The sequence below is a fragment of the Lissotriton helveticus genome, chromosome 9, assembly GCF_964261635.1.
Source record: "Lissotriton helveticus chromosome 9, aLisHel1.1, whole genome shotgun sequence".
In the NCBI taxonomy this organism is placed as follows: Eukaryota; Metazoa; Chordata; class Amphibia; order Caudata; family Salamandridae; genus Lissotriton; species Lissotriton helveticus.
In genome coordinates this window covers 720,848,462-720,864,273 of record NC_136070.1, presented here as the reverse complement: position 1 = coordinate 720,864,273, position 15,812 = coordinate 720,848,462, and the positions used below count along the sequence as shown (strand labels likewise).

The 15,812-nt window shown below is 48.5% G+C and overlaps 1 protein-coding gene across 2 annotated transcripts in view; it reads left to right on the top strand.

The window, feature by feature from the left end:
* PC (pyruvate carboxylase) overlaps positions 1 to 15,812 on the top strand; it is a 2,151,284-nt gene that overhangs the window by 193,696 nt on the left and 1,941,776 nt on the right. The window lies entirely within an intron of this gene.

The following is a 15,812-nucleotide window of genomic DNA, read 5'->3' as shown; positions in this document are numbered from 1 at the left end:
ATAAAAAGACACTGGAATTCCAGGCTCAGAAGTTGCAGTAGAACTTTCTGAAATAGCACGTCAACAAAATGGTTCCAGCCTAGAATTGGGATTTTGATGGGCTGTAGCATTTGGACCACAGAACGCCAGTCTGTTTATAAATAAAGTAAAAATAGCAAAAAAAAGTAGTAGGGTGTTAAATATGCATTACGTGATTGGGTCTCTTTCCATCTGGTTTGCAGGTTTGGAAACCAGATCTATTACAGGCTTGGGAAACCATAGACTGCGTTTGTGTTACGAATTTGCCATTCAGTAGGATCTTATGATCTGTCTTTGTGGGATTGCTTTTTACACTGGAAATTGGATTTTCTGGATATTTATGGTATTTGCATGTCCTTCTGACAAACCGTATTGGCTCCTTCTTATTTTGAACTTCAAAGAACCTTGCACCGTACCACAAGAGGTCTGTGGATTGCACTTCAGTGTTAAAGACTAGCATATAGAAGGATCATGCTGTGTCCACCTGGTCTTCATTGTTATCATTTTCGATTAGAAACCTGTTACTCCTGCAATGCAGTCTCCTGACAGTACAGATCTGATGGCTTTTAACGAGCCCAAGTTCTGGTCCTGTAATTACATATGGTTTCTTTCACCAGATGCCTTCTTGAGCTTCTGTGTATTAACCGGCGTCACAGGGATCTATTTCTACTCCAGTGCCCCGTGGCCTGGCAGGTTATCTCCTTTGCCTATATAGCTTGGTAACTGATCTGGAAGACACGAGTAGGATTCATATCTTCTTACTGGACCCTAAATGGGTTTTTTACTGCAACTCTACAGTATTGTTCTCTTCTATTGTCATGTAGATTCAGACCATTCTTTTCATGGCCCAGAGCCCTGTGAAGATCCTTTCATCTTCCTCCTATTCAGATACCTGCCCATAGATAGTCTATAACTTGTGCCATTCTGATATGTGGCTTTCAGCGCTGCAAATGGTCTTCTGCATGTGATCGTACATTATGCCTCCATGATCATTTTGTGCTATTTGTTTTCTCTGAGTTGTAGGAAAATTCTGTTTGCAATTCCAAGTTCTTCTTTATCGCGTGAATGTTTTACACTGAATTTTGACACGCCCTAGGCAACGTTAAGGAATTTTTGCAGTGCAGGATGCAGCCTGCCCTAGGAGTTTGGAAATAAAGGCAGGTAATGTTCTATGGGGTGAGGCAGAATCATTTAGTTGCCCAAGGGATTTTTTGTGTGATGTAGGTTTTAAAGAAAATGACACTGGGAATGTTTGAACAAATTTCGTCACTCTAATTAACAAGCATTGGAAATGCAATAGGTCTCGCATTAGAAAAGTTGGAGTTATTGGTCTTGTAAATGACATATTTTATTTATTAGTTGGTTTTTAAAATTGCTAAATTGATGGCTTTGTCATTTACAATGCCAATAGTTATAACTTTCGCGAATGTGACACCTATAGCATTTGGAATGCAACATGTTTTGTATTTACGTGACTTAGATGGCAGCTCTGGTCGTTAGGCCACATCTCTAGAGAGCAGGAGAGTGCAGCAGGGGAGAGAAGCACAGCAATGCAATAGGTCTCCCATTAGGAAAGTTTGAGCTATTGGTATTGTAAAGGACACATTTTTTATTTATGTGCTTGTTTTGAAAATAGCGAAATTAATAGCTTTGTTATTTACAATGCCAATAGTTTTATCTTTCGCAAATGTGACACCTATTGTAACACAATATGGGTTGAGGGTGAGGGGTTGAGGGTGAGTGAGGGTGAGGGTGAGGGTGAGGGGTTGAGGGTGAGTGAGGGTGAGGGTGAGGGGTTGTGAGTGTGAGTGAGGGTGAGGGTGGGTGAGGGTGAGTGAGGGTGAGGGGTTGAGGGTGAGGGGTTGAGGGTGAGTGAGGGTGATGGGTTGAGGGTGAGTGAGGGTGAGGGTGAGTGAGTGTGAGGGTGAGTGAGGGTGAGGGTGGGTGAGGGGTTGAGGGTGAGTGAGGGTGAGGGGTTGAGGGTGAGTGAGGGTGAGTGAGAGTGAGGGTGAGTGAGGGGTTGAGGGTTTGGGGTTGAGGGTGAGGGGTTGAGGGTGAGGGGTTGAGGGTGGGTGAGGGTGAGGGTGAGGGTGAGTGAGGGTGAGTGAGGGTGAGGGGTTGAGGGTGAGGGGTTGAGGGTGAGTGAGGGTGATGGGTTGAGGGTGAGTGAGGGTGAGGGTGAGTGAGGGTGAGGGTGATTGAGGGTGAGTGAGGGTGAGGGTGAGTGAGGGTGAGGGGTTGAGGGTGAGTGAGAGTGAGGGTGAGTGAGGGGTTGAGGGTTTGGGGTTGAGGGTGAGTGGTTGAGGGTGAGTGAGGGTGAGGGGTTGAGGGTGAGTGAGGGTGAGTGAGGGTGAGGGTGAGTGAGGGTGAGGGGTTGAGGGTGAGGGTGAGTGAGGGTGAGGTGAGTGAGGGTGAGGGGTTGAGGGTGAGTGAGGGTGAGGGGTTGAGGGTGAGTGAGGGTGAGGGGTTGAGGGTGAGGGAGGGTGAGGGAGGGTGAGGGAGGGTGAGGGAGGGTGAGGGTGAGTGAGGGTGAGTGAGGGTGAGTGAGGGTGAGTGAGAGTGAGTGAGAATGAGGGTGAGTGAGGGGTTGAGGGTGAGTGAGGGTGAGGGTGGGTGAGGGTGAGGGTGAGTGAGGGTGAGGGTGAGTGAGTTAGTACGATGAGTTCATGATCAAAAGAATGCTGATTGAGGGTGCGGGGCAGAGCGGGTGCTGCTCTCGAGTGCGAGAACTCCGTTGGATTAAATGCCATGTTCCATTGTGGGTAATGTTGTTACATGTTGTATGAAATACTTTGAATTTTTTCGTGACTGTTAACCAATTCATCTAGAGGGCAATACATGCGCACTCTAGTCTGTAACAATACCATGTAGCCGAACAAGAACATGATTCTTTCTACAAGGGAACGTGTTGACAAACCTCAGCTGGAGGGTGGCAGCTGCCACACTGCTTTTGATGGGAAGAGGCGCCACTTACTTACTGACGTGCGACTCAGTAAAAGGTTTTGCTTTTTCACGAAATGTCAATTCCCGGTGTAGTTTCTCTTTCCAGGATGCATCCTGTGTTTCCGGTTAGTCTTCCTTGCGTCAGTGCGCGTGGCCGGCCCTCTGTGACGCACGAATTGTGAAAGTACGTGACGTGCTAGGCTTTTCCTGGTGGTGACCAGTAGTGTACCACGTCCGTTATAAATAGAATGGTTAGTAATATTTCTCATAAGTCCGTATTGTCCTAGTGTAGTAGTCGTGGCGTGATGGCGGGGGGGGGGGGGAGGCGGTATTGGAAAGTATGATACGTGTGGATTACGCAATTAGGTCCACATGTGGAAGTGGATATTCTTTATCCTGGAAAGAGCTTTTGTTTTGTTTTAGGGGGAATTTCCAAGTAGTCTGTGTAAGGGGAGTGAATAAATTCATCCGAGACAAGTGATAATCAGATTTGTAGTTTATTACAGGAAAATACAGGAGCCCACGGTGCTGCGTCCTCGTCCCAAGCACAAGAACACACGGCGAGTCAGCATCCAGCCACATGTCGAAGCTCATGTTTATAACGTGCATTGTAAATGCATTTAAACCGTAACACACGTAAATATGCACGTTAAATGAAAGCAGGGACACCAAGACAAATGTGCAAGTCATTATAGCTTATTTCCTCTTATAAAAACGAACCTTATCCTGAAAACACTAACAAAATAACACTCTTCAAATCTGAGGTACAACAACATTTCATGACTGTTTGCTTCGTGCATTTTACCATGCAAAACACCTGTGATCATTGCCGCATGCAATACTCGTCCTGTCTTGAAGTCCTCGATATACCTTCTTGAGCAGCTAACATACTAGTAGGAGGTGCCCTGAAGAAATGCGACACGGCAGACAGGGGAGGGGGCAGAGCGGGGGTGTGGGAGGAGTGCGGCTGAGGGAAAAGACATGCAAGGCAGGCGGCTGGGGGCATGTGCACGCGCTTTTAATGTCAATGCGCATGCGCATTGAGCTTGAATTTCACGGGCACTGCAAGGAATCGCCATCGATTCCTTGCAAGTTGGTTAAAGTCTGTTTAAGCCCCCATAGTCTCGCAAGCTCAATGCGCATGCGCATTGACAGGCGAGACCTAAAAATGGGTTGTTTAAAGCTGGCAGAAAATTGTAGCCTGTCCACCCAATCTGAAATTCAAGAATTTGACCGATTGTTAAACCATGAAATTCAACATAGAAGATTAGTTTGAAGTGTTGTTCTCAGTGGCTTTTCGGCTGAACTGTCCACGCTTTCTCAATTTAGCACTCCTCAAGGAGGCCCAGCTTTGGTGACTAATGTTACTGGGCGATCACCCTCTGTGCGTGCTGTGAACAACACCCATGTGATAGTTTTACTTAGTACTAAGAACTAAATACTCTGTTACATGTTCCCAAACCATGTGTGACTTTATCGTCTTTTCTCCTCCCGATTTTAAACACACAACGTCTGCTTCTCACTGTTTTAAATTACATGAGTTCTGAACAGATGTTTTGCCCACCTCTGGTTTAGCTAACTCCCGCCACTTTAGAACTCGCTAAGCAGAATGGCCTTTCCACATCAATGCTTTGGTAAAAAGACCTGTCCAGGTTTCTTCCCGTACTGAGCAGCAGCATTTTTTTAAAGGAAGATGTACCGTTCTGCAGTGTTATTAATAAACATTTAAAGCCCAGCCCACCTGGCTAGCAGCCTTCTTGTCTGTTGGCCGACAGACTTACTATACCAGTTTTCTTTGTGTGCCCTTTGCTGGCAGCGAGAACCTTTTTATTACTAAAAAAAAGCTGCTTTGTGAAAAGGGATATCTATTGTTTACGGTTAGTATAGGGGCGGTGACCTTGAGTGCTAACGTGCAAGAAGCCTTGTGTTGCCCCCTCTTGTGAGCAGCAGGATCACAGTCACTTTTCATTACTGGTTTGCAGACAGACTGTTGATTCCATCAAATGATGATGGGGGACAATTCAAGGGAGAGGGGAGAGAAAGTAGCTTTCAAGACAAACCCGCTCTCAACTGCGGTGTACACACTGAAAGAGAGGGGCACTATTTCCTGCCTCACCAAATACTAGGACACAAACCCCAAACTTTTTACTGAAGAATGCACCAAAGTCCATATTGCCTTTAAATAGCTCTTTGGAGTCTTAATAGGCAAAACGCGTCTCAGCTTGTCGATTTTCTTTTTTTCTTTTATTGTTTCTTTCTCAACAAGATTGCTTCTATTACTCAGTGTCCTACTCTTGTGTATCTCCATGGGGGCCCTGTGCCTTGTAGACACACAACCTGACAATATAAAGAGTCCACGCCAACCACACCTCCTATTCGTTCGAAGCCGCCTTAAACACAGTTGGCCTAACAACTTGGAGGGAGGGAGGGCCGTAATGGAGGTAATCGAGAGTAGAACACGGAGTAATGGAATTACGGTAAGTAATAGAAGCATTGCCTCATTTTCCCTCTAGCTTATTTACATTACATAAGCCAAAAAAGACCAGGACAATTATCAGCTGAGAAACACCCAAACAAAGATGTACAGTCAACAAACAGTAAAGACAGCCCAGCACCAACACAGTGGACATAACTTCTAAGCCAGACCCTGACCCCAAACAAATGAAAGAAAGGAGTCCCCCAAGACAAGGAGTCGAGCTCCCCCAGTTCGCGAGCAGACATTACTGCGCAAAACCAGATGTAAAACCCAGAAGGTACACATCACCTGATGGAAAGTACATAGAACGGACAACCCCTCAAAGAACCAACCACCAGACCTCTGTCAAAGGTGCCAGAAAGCTGCAAAGGCCCATCAAGGAGGCATTCCAGCACCCAAGGCAGAGAAACTGAGCAGAACCACAGGGGTCCGATCACACCAAGCCCCAAACGACCGTCCATGTTGAGCAGAAGAAACCAGGTTGACGTCAACACAGAAGAGTAGACCGAAGCCGATAGACCCCGCAACAGGAACCCACCCCTCTAAATTGCCAGGTTGCAAACTTTGGAATAGCCAGAGCGGGCACCAGGAGACTCTGAAACTGCAGCGCAGCCGGAACCAATAGAACCCGCCACTCCAGCCCCACCACCATCTCCAGCAACATAGGAAATCACACCGAACTGGCCACGCCGGAGCTACCAGCACAACCTTCGCCCTCCCTCTCCGAACCCTACCCAGAAACCTCTGGAGCAAGCAAACATCAGGCCCACACACAGGACAGGATGTTCAGGGCATCCAACCTCGAAGTCGACACACCCCATGCCCCGGAAACATAACCAGGGAAGATGCATAATGCCAGGGTGTGCAAACCGGCCCTGATGAATTGCCAATCAACGGAGCCCATAGAAACAACTGCTGCGCAAACTCTAAAAAGCCATGAGACACCAGAATAGTTAGCAGGGGAGCCCACACCAAGGCAGGAGATCATCCCACAGCTCGAACGGCAGATCCATAAACTGGAAAAGCCTCAACATAAAGTGAAGCCCAGAAACCACTGCTTGTATAAGCTTTAACCGCTTCGCTGCAGGGGTTAATCCCCCGCTGTGCTGGGGGGGGGGGGGGCGCGCACAGCGCCGCCATGCTCATGACGAGCTGAGCTCGTCATGAGCTACGGCGCTCTGGTGCTCATGACGAGCTCAGCTCGTCACAGGTGCATTACCTGCCGTGGAACGCTCAGCACAGCAGGGGAATTATCCCCGCGTGTGAGCGTTCCACGGCTCATGACGAGCTGAGCTCGTCCTGAGCACTGGAGCGCCGTGGCTCATGACGAGCTCAGCTCGTCATGAGCATCGAAGAGGCTAAGCAGATAGAGATTGCTGCTCCTCTGGGTGATTTCATGTGCCTCAGTCCATCCGTATTCGTCAATTTGGCCCACGTCTATTGCCCATGTCTCGCATCCTTGTTTTAAGGGGTTTTTTTGTACGTCTCATTGAGCAGATATGTAGTTTCCTGTAGTATACAAATTTCATAAAGTATTTGAAGGCTGGTTTTTGCTTGGGTGCAAGGTAAGCAATTTATTGCAGTTGGACACATGTCTGTAGTCCACTATCTTTTCAAATTAATCCAGGCTTATGTTAGAGAGGCAGATACTCTTGTTTTACCTGAGATTCTGATTGAACTATATTACTTTTTTGGTGGAGATTGTGAGGTGTAGCTGCTCAGGATGGTAAGGATTTTTTCTGTTGGGTTCTTGTGTGATTTTGGGCTTCAGTAATTTCAAAATATTTCATAGGGCAGTGATTGGTTTGTTTTATTTGATGGCCCGAGAAACCTTCTTTGGTTTTGAAAAAGTTTGTTCCTTGCGTATTCTACACTTCAGGTGAGATTTTTCTTCCTTTTGTCCTCGGTGAACAATATACTTTTTTTCTCATATAAATGAGCTCTGTTGAGTACTATCCTTTGTTTTTCCTGAGTTTCAAACTTGACCACCATGCTTTAGGAATAGACGAAATTAAAGTTTGAGGGCTGCTGCACTGAGCTAAGAGCAAGAGGGTGGTAATGTGCTAGGCTTTGAAGCAAATATAACAGGCTATGCACGGATCGGGTTTTTTAACATTAATGCTGGGCAGAAATTGACTAATGGTGACACTGCAGTAGGAGTTTTAGCTGCAGACTTGGGAATGAACTACATAGGTCCTTATACTGTCCTGGCAGAAGAGGGGTGAAACCCCGAAACCGGTCCCAGGATGCTTGTTTCCAGTCCAGGGAGGATCTGGCTTGGCAGTTCGGGCTGGACTGTTCCCATGAGGCACAGGGTCAAGACTGATTTCATATGGCTGGGTTCGAAGTAGAATGGCATGGTGAGCAAAAAAAACGATGGATTTAGGCCCAGAGCTCTGTACTGGGGTGAATGTATGACATTGTTCTGCATTTTGTCCATCAGCTGTTGTTTTTGCATACTGCCCTGCACAGCCCGAGCCTCCCACCTACCATCGGAGGTACTCTTTGTCCCAGAAACCTGTAGCCCACTGACACGAGATTAGAGGCGCTACATTCAGGGGGATACTAGTCTACCGCATGCTCCCCTCGCTAAGGAGCACTGAACTGACCAGACATAAACTGCTCTAGTTTGCTTTGAGCGATCTGTCAGAGGAAAGCACGCAGAGGGTTTGCTCTTGCCCAAGGGTCTTTGACAAAAGCCCAGCCTCTTCCTCAGTATGTCCCTGAAGTAGCACTCCCGGGAATGCCTGGTCCTTGGCTCCTCCTGGTGATGGCTGCATGTCCCCTCGTGTGCTTGAAGCTTGTTGGTAGAATGGGTGGGGAGGTGAGGAATGTTGTGGTATGTGAACCAACACGTATTGCTACCCCCTATATGTTGTACAGTATGTGAGATGGCCTTTTGTGTTTGTTCCCAAGCTCCAGGATGCATCTTCTTGCTCATGAGTGAGTGTAAGTGACAGGGCAGTTAAACTAGTTCATGCAGCCATGCGTTTAACCTCTTCTTGCCTGTCACACTGTAAAGCCAGTTCAGATATGAGGAAATAATCGTATGCCATTTGAGGGTGGCACACGCACACCTTTAATGTATGTGACTGGAGAATGTGTTTTAGATATATTTACCACCTTCGCCCACAAAGGAGGGGGTCGGTGCTTCCTCCAGCTCCTCCGATTACCACTGACATCTCAAAGTTGCAAAAGATAAATATGTATGTAAATAAATGATGTCAAAACGAAGTGACATTTTGAATTGGAAATAGTTTTATGCCCTACCAGTGAAAATAAATGTGGACCAAAAACGAATTTTTACAGCAAGCCTACTAATAAATGCATCGTCACATATTTAAGTTTATTACTCCAGGGCAAATATCAAATTCCATATTACAGCTTAAGTGAGACGCAGAACCGTTTACTATCTCGTGCATTTTGCAACGGTTTGACAGAGGAAACCCGTTCCACCAATCGTCAGAAAGCCCATTAACTTATTTTTGTATCTCACTGTACATGGATTTAACTAGTTAGATCCTGGTTCTGGTTAAATATTTTTGTTTATCATTACTGCACGTCACAAAACGTTGGTCTAGTCTGTATATGCATGCTTACCTGTGCTGAGTAGTATGCTGTTTACTAATGTTGAAGGAGGGAGGGGCCTAATGACCCACTTTGCCTCTTGCCACTCATGGTCCCTCCCCACATTCAATGATCACAAATGGCAGGTTAAACACTGCATTGATCGAGTTGCTTGTGCTGTGGTTAGAGTTAAATATCTGTGTATAGAATTGCTGCAGGTCATAAACCGTACATGCAGTAGGGGTGGGCGGAATTTACCTAGTCGTGATACGCAAAGCTCTGCAAAACCGTAAAAATTCGCCGCAAGCACGCAGAAATTCCACGAACACTCGGAATTGCTTGTTCCACTCGTTGGCGATGCTTTTTTCCTGTTAGCGTACGCTGTTTGCTTGGTCGGGGGGGGGGGGGGGGAATATCTCACTAACACACATTTTGAAAGCGTGAATAAGCAAAAAAGTCTGCGATTCGGAGTATTTTGGGCAATTCCGCGGTCTCTGTGGAACGCGAAATTACCCAAATTCCGCGAACGGAACAGAATTAACATGCAGAGGTGCAAAGTATAATGCGCTATGCATTACTCTTGTTGAGCGCATGACTTGAGAGTCGTAACCTTGAGTAGGTCATGATGCCTGTACCCTCCCTTACTACTCTGCGTCTGCGTGGACAATTTTAATACACACCTAGTCGATATTAATGCCTTTAAGGACCCGAACTGAAATGACACCCCAAGTCCCCACTGAACAGAAGTCGGTGCAGCTAGATTTGAATGCATATTTCAAGGTCCTCGTGCCTGGCATGTGTTACCACCTTAACAATGTGTTAGCAGACGAGCATGTAACTGGGCTCAACCTAAACGTGTCACGCGTTACCTAATCTACCTTGAAACCCAAGAGAGGTAGAAGAGTTGTTCAAATCTGATAAATCGCTAATTATTGCTGAATTTGCAGCTCTTTACTTCTCAAGTAACAGTCTCATCGAGCCCTGTCATCCAGCACCACAGGCCCATGGAGCATAACCGAGCTCCGATGTTACTCCACAGATTGAAGTACGCTTTCTCTTTTCCACATGGATGCCATGAGACCGATCAAATGACTGCTGGGAAGGGCAAGCGGAGTGCCTAACCCAACTAGCAAACCTGGCTAGCTGTTCTTCTGCAGACTCAGCACTAGTCTGACAAAACTGTTAGAACTTTTAGTTGAAAGCGGTTACCTCACAGCTAGGGCTTTAAGTGGGATGAAAAAACGGGGGGGGGGGGTTCTCTCAAAGGGGCGTGGCCAATGTAATTAAGGGTGTGGCTTAAAACACATAAGCTAAAAATCTGTGCTTAGCATAGTGTGCCACACGACTTGTATTTTCCTGTTTGTCATTGCATCCAGAAGTTAGGACTATTGGGTTTGCCAATGGTTGTTAGTTGCACAAGATAAATAAGCAGCAACTATGGCTTGTTGTATGTAATATTGAAAAGCGTTCACTTAAAGCCCTGGTGACGCCACGACAAAGTTGCTACTCCGGAGTTTCAAAAAGAGAAGGGACATCTAGAGAGAAAATGACTCTTTAAAGGATTTCCCTTCCCCTACAACGCTCACCTGCCATGACATCATGCCGTAACTTCTCCACTAGTGAGAAGTGAGCAGTGTGAGCACGCACAAATCATATGCCTGCTGGCACTGCAGTCCGGAAAAAAACTGACCGCCTGTGCCAGGGCAGAAAACAGAGCCCGATAGAGACCTGTTTCGAGGCCCCCTATAAACAAGCATTTACAATGCAACGGTCTCGCCTTTGGAAAAGTTAGAGCTATTGGCATTGTAAATGACAACATTTTTATTTGTGTTGGTTTTGAAAACAGATAAATAAATGGCCCTGTCATTTACAATGCCAATAGCTTAATCTCTCGCAAATGCCACGCACAGACCCACACAGAGTCCCACACACATACATACCTACTGAGTCACACGCAGAGCCACACACACACAGCCTCACACGCACACAGAGCCACACACACAGCCACACACACATACATACCGCTACTGACACACACACACCGCTACTGACACACACACACCGCTACTGACACACACACACCGCTACTGACACACACACCGCTACTGACACACACACCGCTACTGACACACACACCGCTACTGACACACACACACCGCTACTGACACACACACACCGCTACTGACACACACACACCGCTACTGACACACACACACCGCTACTGACACACACACACCGCTACTGACACACACACACCGCTACTGACACACACACACCGCTACTGACACACACACACCGCTACTGACACACACACACCGCTACTGACACACACACACCGCTACTGACACACACACCGCTACTGACACACACACCGCTACTGACACACACACCGCTACTGACACACACACCGCTACTGACACACACACACCGCTACTGACACACACACACCGCTACTGACACACACACACCGCTACTGACACACACACACCGCTACTGACACACACACACCGCTACTGACACACACACACCGCTACTGACACACACACACCGCTACTGACACACACACACCGCTACTGACACACACACACCGCTACTGACACACACACACCGCTACTGACACACACACACCGCTACTGACACACACACACCGCTACTGACACACACACACCGCTACTGACACACACACACCGCTACTGACACACACACCGCTACTGACACACACACCGCTACTGACACACACACCGCTACTGACACACACACACAGCTACTGACACACACACAGCTACTGACACACACACAGCTACTGACACACACACACCGCTACTGACACACACACACCGCTACTGACACACACACACCGCTACTGACACACACACACCGCTACTGACACACACACACCGCTACTGACACACACACACCGCTACTGACACACACACACACCGCTACAGACACACACACACACACCGCTACAGACACACACACACACACCGCTACAGACGCACACACACACACCGCTACAGACGCACACACACACACCGCTACAGACACACACACACACACCGCTACAGACACACACACACACACCGCTACAGACACACACACACACACACCGCTACAGACACACACACACACACCGCTACAGACACACACACACACACACCGCTACAGACACACACACACACACCGCTACAGACACACACACACCGCTACAGACACGCACACACGCACACACGCACACACTTCATCCACCACTCAACTCCATTCATCCACTGACTCCATCCACCCAACCACACCTTGTCAGGGGTAGTAAGCAGAGCGACAAGTACACAGGTGCCCACCCATTGGAAGTGGCCTTGAATTGTGCACTGCAACAGCCTGGCAGACGGGGCCCTCGACAGCTCGCTGCCCACTGTGAGGGGGACGCGCCCTGAGGTACAGCAGAGGCGCACGCCGCGCGGGCAGGCGGTGTTTACATGACATCTTTCCCTTCACTACCCCCACCCAGCCCCCACCGCTCGCTGGGGTGGGCCCTGCGTCTCCACGGCTCCAACAGCGGGTGGTTTGTCTCCCGACAGCTCCTTCCGGAACGGGGCCCTTTCCCACAAAATATGTTTAACTCGAAACTTAAACTAAGGACTGGCAAAGGACGAAGGATATATAGGAGAGAAGAAGAAAGAGGGAGCGAAGAAGAATAAAGGAGAGAAGGGAAAGGGAAGAGGGGAAGAGAGAGCGCGGCAGAGAAACGAGGAGCTAAAGCGAAGGGGTAAGATGGAAGGGAAAGAGAGAAAGCCAAGTGATGATTCAGAGAGAGAGAGAAAACCGAAGCAAGAAAGGGGGCGGGCGAGCGAGACTAAACGAAGAGAGGAGCTAGAGAAAGAGAGGGTTAAGAGAGACTGGAAGAGGCACAGAGTTTATACAGAGGAGATGAGGAAAGTAAAAGAGGGAGAAAGGAGAAAGTTAGAAAGGCAGAGACAGGGGTGGAGGAGTGAATGGGGGAAGAAGAGTGTAGCAGAGGGGTGTCAGCGAGTGAAAGGGATACAGAAAGAGGGTCTGACCAAGACAGACAGAAGAGAGAAAACGTTAGAGAGAGGGGGAATAAAACAGTGCAGGTGGGAACGGGATACGGGGTGTGAGAGGGAAGGAACAGGGAAGAAAGGTGGAGGCGGAGAGGGAGGATAATTACCGAGGAGAGGAATGATTAACCTGAAGGAGAGAAAGAGAGGATACCTTTGGGGGAAAGTATTGCTATAGCGTCTAATGAGGCGCGTGTGGCGCACATGAGGCTAGGTGGGCACTGTTGAGGGCTTCGCTGCCTTTCGTGAGAAGGAGGCAGAGAAAAGGTGGAGTCACTGAAGGAGGCACATGCAGACATTAGCAACAGGTTAATAACTACATTTAATTTGACATAGCATTAATTGGCGCACGGGTGGCCTCGGAGCGCCTAAAAAGAAACAGTGAGGCCAAAAACTAAAGAGTCGTAAAAACGGAGGACGTCAGTGGGGAGCTCAGGTTCCCTTCCAAGTCCCCCGTAACCCTGGCACAGATGCCTCTGCCCTCTCCACGGATACCCACCTTCAGGAAAGGGTGCCAGCAGCACTGCCACACGCACAGACACAAAGTCACGGAGCATCTGGCCCGCCAGATCACCATTTCATCCCTTTCCTTACTGCGCCCGTTTATATAATTCCTTCGGTATAGTGCCACGTGCAGCCGGGAGCTGCATCGCGGCACTTGAGTGTAGCGGTGCCAGCCTAGAATATGCAGAGACGTCTTCCGAATGGAGTAGGGTCCCTCACCTGTCCTCGGAGGGCGGGGGTCGTCTTGTTCTGCCCAGTCCTTCACATATGGTCGCGCTGTGCCTTGCCACCCTGCACAGCCCGCGCTCCCGGATCCTGTGCCCGGGCTCCGCTTGGTGTGCACAGTCCTGGTTTGTGCAGCAGTGGGAGCCAGGGAAAGGGGAGGAGAGGAAGAGGAGGAGGGTAGATGTTGAGGGGGAAGAGCGGTCCTGGCTCCAGCCCAAGAAATTCGGGCCAATCTTGCAGTCGCCAGAGCCGGGTGTGGGCCAGTGCCAGGGCCCAGCGGATGCCAAGCCCGCCGAGGAGGACGTGCAGGTAGAGACTGAAGGGGGAGGGAGGGCGGCCGAGCCAGACTGGGGGAGGAGAGCCACCGACCCCAGGACAGGGAGGGGAGGAGGGCTGCCGATCCCGGGACACAGAGCGAGACTGGGGAGGACGAGTTGGTGCCGATCCGGGGGGGGGCGGCGGGCAGCACACCGAACGAGGGAGCAGGGCAAGGGGCAGCAAGCTCAACGAACGCGGCGGGGGGTGGGGGGGGCAGGACAGCAGGCACTCACCCGAGGACTTCTTCCGGCGGCGGTCGGGGGAAATGGAAACCAAAAGCGCCGGCAAAAAAAAAAAAAAGTAAACGCCCACCTCCGAATGACGGAGAGAAAAGGGGCGGAAAGGCAAAAAAAATCACCGGAACGCCCACGAATCGCCTCGCACAATGACAGACAGATCTCTCTTCCAATGGCTAGCCTCCATTTATGGAGCTAGCCAATGGAAGAGAGAGGCGGGACTAAACAACATACTGTTCTAACATAAGATTTCGCCTGCGCGAACGCTGCTGCGCAGCGGATCGCCAAGCGAAACCTAAAAACTGCTGATGCTCAGACCCGGTGAGACCTGGCCCCCTTAAAGCCCTGTTCACAGCCCTTTCAACAATGGACCACCTTCACTTTAAGGATATTGATGAGCTTGTTCCCGAGGCTGCTCCTGTGGTTTCATTTAGGGTAGGCAGCTTCGACCCACTTGTTTGCCGCTTGAGACCTCTGCAACTGCCTTTGCAACCCCTGGACTCAGATGAAAAAATCGGTGCCAGGAATACAAGGGCAGTTCGACGTAGATTGCGGCTCCACTTTACTTGTTGGCTGTCCATTATTTATTATAGTAATAGTGAATATATTTTATTATTCATTATCACTGCAATAAAGAATGGATTGCAATTAGACTGAATATGACCCTAGCTGTTTGCTAAGATAAGTAAAAATTGCTTTTAAATCTATGTAGTGTGCATGCTTGCGGTCGAGAGCGTGTTTAAGTGACAGTGTGTGCATGTATATGTATGTATGCATGCACACGTGTGAGTGAAAGTAAAGGTTCAATGGCTTGTGATGTCACTTCCGCTACTACTGGCATTTTGGTGAATTGACGTTCATGAGGCTACTTTTTGTAAAAGATAGTGGTAGAACAAAACACTATACACTTGAACAGATCTTTTGTTTGTTGGCAATCTGAGACATTACCACTGGATGGCACTGTTTCTTTAACTTTGGTATTAGTCGACGTGCTCTGTATTTGAAAACATTGACGTATTCGCACATTTTGATTTGGCTCCAGCTACACGCAGCGTGACAATGATTCTGTGTTTCAGTGGAGTTGGTAAACGGGTCTCCCTGATCTGTTTGTGTGAAGAAACCTTATTTTGTTAACGTTTAAAGGCCGTGCTTTCAGTAAAGCCCCCTGCAAGTTCAATGCAAAACATTCAAATGAAATGCTCGCCCACCTCCGGGCCCATTCCCCCAAAAGTCTGCTTTTGTACCCCATTAGTTATGCGCAAAACCCCATATATCACAGGGCAGCAGCGTTACACGGGGCTTTAATTGTCAGCCTAATATAGATCTGCGAGTGACGTGACTCTTTCGGCCTCATCAGTAGATGGAGCCTCGCTAAGAGTTGCCTTTTCTCAGCCCCGAGTTGAATTAATAATCTGGTTGTCATCGTGGGCCTTAGGGTGACCTTGATGTATA